Source organism: Calidris pugnax, unplaced genomic scaffold (assembly GCF_001431845.1).
Source record: "Calidris pugnax isolate Ruff unplaced genomic scaffold, ASM143184v1 scaffold41, whole genome shotgun sequence".
Classification (NCBI taxonomy): Eukaryota; Metazoa; Chordata; class Aves; order Charadriiformes; family Scolopacidae; genus Calidris; species Calidris pugnax.
In genome coordinates, this window is record NW_015094509.1 from 20,003,585 (window position 1) to 20,010,734 (window position 7,150).

The window sequence follows — 7,150 nt, forward strand, 5'->3', positions numbered from 1 at the left end:
TGCACCAGCATGGCATGGGATAAGTTAGAAAATTTACAAGTACACTTTTCATTTCTCCTAAGATATACTGCTAATTTGTGCTCCCATCTGATGTTGAGGACAAAAGCTATTTTTACAAAATAAGGAAAAAAAAAAACCAGCCTGCTTTTAAAGAGGGCTAGAAAGCGCTGAGAGCTGAACTCTTGGTGTTGCTCCAACCTTGCTGTCTCGCAGGTCTGTGTCTGGGTTGTATGCTCCTTGTCACAGACAGCATGCATGTGAAAAGTCAGGAGAAAAACTGGAAAACCTTCGTGAAACTAGAGCTGCAAACATCTGCTTAATGGTTCACAAGCCACCTAGAAATGAGCATCAGTCATTTAAAATTCCTGTAGCTGCCAACTCCTGTGGCTTTAAAGTGTATTTTTCTGAAAGCCTCTGGTGCTGATGTAGGTCATATTTGGCAATGAAAATATCTAAATTTTTTTTAAGCTGATTCTATTCTAACCCTTAGCATGGAGCCGAGACTCTTCTGCTTCTCTGGAAATCTTAACGGAACAAGATGTGTTTCTGGAAGGCTTGTTTTACTCAAACACATGCTGTTAGGCTTCGTCCAACAGTCCCAAGGTGGAAGTCTGAGCTCCCTCCATTCAGAATATCACAGCAAATTATTTAACAGCCTTTGCTGGCTTTAATATTTATGCACTTAAATAATAAAAAGGAGATGGAAAATGAAAATAATCCCATTGGGTTTTGTTGTTCTTTTAAAATAATCTTGTGGGGTTTCATCACTTTCCTGTTTATGGAATGTTTGGCAAAATTGATACTGCCTTTGCTCTTCAGCCTGAAAATAGTTTTCCATTCATTTTATATCTAACACCTACAATGCAAAGAGATCTAATAAAACAGACAGTGGGATAGGCCCAGTGATGAGTATGAGCATAGCATCATCAAAGACAGAGGCCCTAAATTGTGTCTGTTGATGAAAGCCAGACCTCAGAAGTTCATTTAGTCTCACAGCATCTGCCGTTAGATTTAGCATTGCTATTTTGGGTTTACAGATGGAAAAAGAAGGTACTAAGAGGTTATACAACATCAGTGTGGTCATTCAATCTTTCATACAGTTGGGAAGTGGTGTGGTTTTAAAAATAAAGACATTTGCAGCCATTTCGTGGCCCGTATTAGCAATGCCTGCATTAGCGAGAAATTTGGTAGATCGGAATATTTGGGGCTCCACAAAATTTGCCCCTCCACAGGCTGCCCCAAGAAGGGCTGCATAGCTCACGTGTGCCATGCCAGTGCAGGGAGCTAATCACCTCCCTCCTTTCACCACCCACGCAGGGCTTGGTACGTGGAAGCAACCCTTGTTATTGCTGGTGCTCCTGCCTTATTTCACGAAGAAGTTCCTATTTATATAAAAATATCCCATACAGCCTTTGTGCAAGCAGCTGGTTTCATCACTTTGGAGGGGGTTAGATTTCAGCGTGGAAACAAGCCAGGCTGTAAGCTGACACAAAGCTCTTCCTTTGCCAAAAATTTCCTTAAAAAAATAGAGCAAGTTATCTCCCCAGGCCCCAATGCATCTCTGCTCTCTCCCTGTTTATGAATCCTCCTCAAGTGGCATGCAGCAGGACACAGGAGCACGGACAGGACTGCACTGAGTTACTGCTTCGGTCCCATCTGAGGGGCTGCCCGAGGCTGGGAAGGCAACCCCTCCTGTGAGGAGAGGGCTGTGCAGTACCAGCAGAGCTGTGCAACCGTGCTCTGCAGCTCTGGCGCTCTCTAGGCAGCAAGATGAATTCTCAAATGAGAAATTTGTCAAAACTGATAAGCGGTGGATATGCCAGTCTCTGGGTAAAGAGCTCTCAGCTGAACCATTTCCATATTAACTCTTCTGTGGCATCTTTCTGAATGCTAACTTAAAAAGTTCAAAACACAGGAATCAAATACAGAAATCATGTCTTTAAAGTTGTCAGATCTAGACAAAAAAAAGAGAGAATAAACAACAACAACAACAAAAAATATCCTTTTAATTTGCTTTCTCTCTGGTATTTGAGTCATGAAATTTATTTTTCATGTTTTTTGCAAGCATGAGGAACGAGGAGCTCAGGCTGTGTCAAATATGACCATCCAAGTCAGGAACTAGGGGTATGTGAAAATAGCCACCAGAAGATGGGAGGCAGAAATAGACAATCCTTTCAGATATCTTTCTGAGTAATAACTGAAACCAAACAGAAAATTTTGCTGTTACTATAGATACATAGTTCCTCTTTGACTTCTTCTGATGTCTTCAGCCTTTTTGTTATTATTTACCTGTTCAGGACTCAAATCAACAGAGAGACGGTGTTCTTTTGGGCTACTAGACACCATTTATCAGAGATAAAAACAATATGAGCGGAAACAAAAGGTAAAGGAATTTAAATATGCTAATATTTATAATAATGTATTTATTGCCTTTTTATTCCCTGCCTTTTACCCATATTACATAAATCACGGCAATATCTAATTGTAGGCTATCAGCAAATGAAAGGTTTTATAGCAACCCTCAACACACCAAGGACAAGGGTTAGAATTTTATCATGCTGGGAGGTGATGATTTACATTTCCCAAGAAATGTGAAACCCTAACAAGTCCTAAATTATCAGATCTTTAAACTTTAGCCTATGTTTTATAGCTGCTATAAAATGGCATATGGAATGATGGTTTAATGATGTTACTGCTTTATTCAAACAAAATTCATTGGGTTCTGTTCAGGAGCAACTTATGAAACTTAATGACCTATGATGGGTACACTAAGTTTCAAGCTGTCCTGTGCTAGCAAGAGTGAGAGGCTTAGAGGCATTAAGGTGCCTCGGAACCTTTACTGAGAGACACAAAAGTGTCCCAGGAACCTTCATAGTTAATCCATGTAGTATTTCTAGAAGCTACTTTTCAGAATCAGATACACAGAAATGTTTCTAAGAGGTTGAAAGTACGGCTGTGCTTCCGATTAGAGGAGTAGGGTTGGAGAAGGAGGTTTCATTGGCAGGGGCACTAAGCGTGATGTTACACAGATGAATTACATACACTAGGTGCGGATTTGAATTCTGGATGGGATTGAACCCTTTTTGCTGGTTTTTACAGCCACTTTTTGGCATGGAAAAAGTTAATTCCATTTAATGTAGTTTTACTAAGGATCTTCAAAAACTTTGAGTGAGTCAACACCCATCAAGTCTTTCTTTACAGTCTACCTGGCAGGTTACAGCACTGGTGCAGTAACCGTGGGAGTGGGTGCTCAGTAACATCTCAGGATCCTTTAATCATAGCAAAAATGAGTTTCCTCGGCTCCCTTCTAGAAGTGTTGAATACAAAGCAGAGGATATATTTATTCAGACAGTGGATTACAATACCATGCCAGCAGGTTGGAAAAAGGTCCTTTCTCCTACATGAAGCCAAAATGGTAGAAAAACGGGGTCACACTTCATGCTTCCACCTGTTTGGCCCAGCTTTGTGTATTTGTAGCACTGAATGTACTCACACAATTGACAAAAGAATAAAATTGTCAAGAGCTGGGGCAATCCCACTGATCAGACATGAAATGGAAAGGCTGAGTTTTCTGACTAGTCTTAATATAAAAGCCATTCACATCTTCCTTTCAAACACATGTGCTAGCTGAGGACATGCTGCTCCTCTTATTATTTTCTTATAGCTGTCTGTCTTGTGAGTGTTTCAATTATCAAGTTGGCTGATTCTTCAGTAATTAATAGTCTGAAGTTCTTTATATATCTCAGCAGAGATCATGACTCAGAAAACAACCCAGTCTTCTGAATGGATCATTTAGACAAAGCAGTTCCATCAATCATTTGATAAACATTTGAAATATATCCTGGTTTTCCTAACCATCCTTCTCATTTGGAGTTCTGAGCATGATTATGTGATAAGAAGGGAGGATGGATGAGCAGCTGAGGGGCAGCACAGAGCCCAGATTGGTCAGGTTTGATTCATCCCTCCATCCCTCCAGTGGTGGAATCACTCTGCTTGGCATAGACATAGGACTTCACAACCCAAAACAAGATTTAAAAACGAGTGTGTGTTTTTGTGCTAATAGGGAAACAGACATAGAAAGGACAAGATATAATTAGATGGGGGGTACTGGGGATGTGGTGGTGTTACTGAATGAAACTGAAACTATAGATTTGCTGCTGAAAAAATCCAGGACCCACTTTTTCAAGATCTGAGGCATGCAGCTTTCACTGGTGGCTAGAAGGCCTCCAAGAACAGTGAAACTCCTCCAAGGCTGAGCTGTCATCCCTGGGCTTCCACATCCAGCGATAGTACCAAAAGGAGCAGAAAAGGGCATGCAAAAAACCTCAGTGTTGTTCCATCAGCCACCTGCCAGGCAGGTGGCTGCACCTCCTTTAACACCTGCACCTCCTTTAACAAGCCCAGCTATGAAGTTGCCCTTCTTATTAATCACCTTGTGCTTTTCTTTGTTTCAAACCTATTACCTAGTAATTTGGGTTCTGTCTGTGGCATGTATTATGAAAAGTTACGAATACCTTTCCACCTTCTCTCAAATGGTCATAGTTTTACAGACTTCTGTCACATCCCCTCTCTGTTGTTTTCATTCCAGACTGAGGTCCCTTTTCAAGTCTTTCCTCATACTAAAGCAATGAGGTCATCCTTGTTGCCCTTCTCTGTTCAGTTTTCAGTTGTACTGTATCCTTTTGGAGACAGGGTGACCTGACCCACGTACACTATTCCACATACTGATGTATTAAAGATAAGCATGATTAACCTTTTGGTCCTTTTAGTCCTTTTGGAGAAAACCTCACTCACTATTTGCTGCACTGATAACTCTGGCGGCACCACAACACTTTGAAATTAGATTTCAAGATAATATTGGGGAAAAAAGGACTAAAAATTTGAAATGAGAAAGAGACAGAGCACAAGAAGGGTTGTCTATATCATCTGATGTTAGATTAAATAAGTTAGGGAAAGCCACAAAAGAGTCAGAAGGCAAAGTGTTGAATTTGCAGTCTTTGAGGAATCATCTCATTTTGAGCGACAACTGAATGCCAAAGTTACAAGTCACTGAATTGGTTTATCTATTAGAAAAAAAATATCTAGATAACAATATGTCACATAAATAACTTTTAGTTAGGGCAAGTCTTAGCTCCGAAACACTGAATTCTGTGTTGAGGAAAGAGACAAACAGTAATTCTGCCATTCAGTCTTAGTGAAGTGCTTTACACCACGATGCTGCAGCAGCAAAAACATAGAACTGACCAGAGCACAAAATTACCCTTTCCAAATTAGTGTATTTTCATTAAGTGCAAGATTCTGCCCCTTTATAGTAAATACGATCTTTGTTGTTACATTCAAGACATGCAAGGAAAAAGTAGTTTCTCAGGAACATTTTCAAATCCTAATTTCTTATGGAGAAGAAGTTTATAATTCAGCCATACAAAATGGTGAAATTGCATTTCTGTGCTTTCTTTTGCTCTGTCGCAAGTAACTCACCCTTCTTGCTTTGCAATAGAGACAAGCACCCTGAAACTGCTTCAGAAGGTACTATATGAGTGTGACTATAAGATGTGATTAAGGCAGGGTGCTAGACATTCTCATCTAGTCTTGCTTTCCATGAAAGCTTGGACCAGATGACCTCTTGACTTCCTTCCAGCCTGCAGTGTTCTATGATTCTTCCAGGGCTTGCTGTACAACTAGAGCAAGACGAGGAGTTGGTGTGTCCCCACTTGTGTTTAATGGGGTCATCAGACCACAGGCCTGTTCAGAGCTCCAAAATGGGGCCACTCAAGGCCAATAGGGGCACCTCATTCTGAGACGTTCAAGTTACACGTGCCTGTTGCTTTCACTGTAGGCTCTCTAGGAGAACAGAGGGAGTAGATGGTAGCACTATTATGATGCATTTTCTCTTTAAGACTGGCTGAAATTTTTCTGTTAATTGTTTTTCCAAGTGGAAACTGAGTTTTTGAGAGAACTCATCAAACCTGCTTTCTCCAGCCATGTGCAGAGATATTGGCTCAGTGCTAACTCAACATGGAAACTATCTTATCTTTTACTTCCATGCTGCAGCCCCAGGAGAAGCCTGCTCCGACATATCAAGCAGAAACTCATGTCAAGATGTCGCAGTTGTGCGTAAGTGACCGAAATCTGTCATATCACAGCTCAGTCCCGAAAGCCCTTGGGCTTCTCTCACCTCTCCAGCTGCTTTCATGTGTAAGTGATGGGATAATCACACACCAGCTGAACATCCAAATCTTTCATGAAGCTTCAAACATGGAAATCCTATAGCTCTGGGGGAGGGTGTCACAGATTCGGAAGGGTCATAGTGGGAAGCAAACCTACAGAGACACAGAAATCTGATCACCTCCAATACAGAGAAAAAAAAAAAAAAACCTGGAGCTCTTTGTTGTTACATTCAAGACATGCAAGGAAAAAGTAGTTTCTCAGGAACATTTTCAAATCCTAATTTCTTATGGAGAAGAAGTTTATAATTCAGCCATACAAAATGGTGAAATTGCATTTCTGTGCTTTCTTTTGCTCTGTCGCAAGTAACTCACCCTTCTTGCTTTGCAATAGAGACAAGCACCCTGAAACTGCTTCAGAAGGTACTATATGAGTGTGACTATAAGATGTGATTAAGGCAGGGTGCTAGACATTCTCATCTAGTCTTGCTTTCCATGAAAGCTTGGACCAGATGACCTCTTGACTTCCTTCCAGCCTGCAGTGTTCTATGATTCTTCCAGGGCTTGCTGTACAACTAGAGCAAGACGAGGAGTTGGTGTGTCCCCACTTGTGTTTAATGGGGTCATCAGACCACAGGCCTGTTCAGAGCTCCAAAATGGGGCCACTCAAGGCCAATAGGGGCACCTCATTCTGAGACGTTCAAGTTACACGTGCCTGTTGCTTTCACTGTAGGCTCTCTAGGAGAACAGAGGGAGTAGATGGTAGCACTATTATGATGCATTTTCTCTTTAAGACTGGCTGAAATTTTTCTGTTAATTGTTTTTCCAAGTGGAAACTGAGTTTTTGAGAGAACTCATCAAACCTGCTTTCTCCAGCCATGTGCAGAGATATTGGCTCAGTGCTAACTCAACATGGAAACTATCTTATCTTTTACTTCCATGCTGCAGCCCCAGGAGAAGCCTGCTCCGACATATCAAGCAGAAAC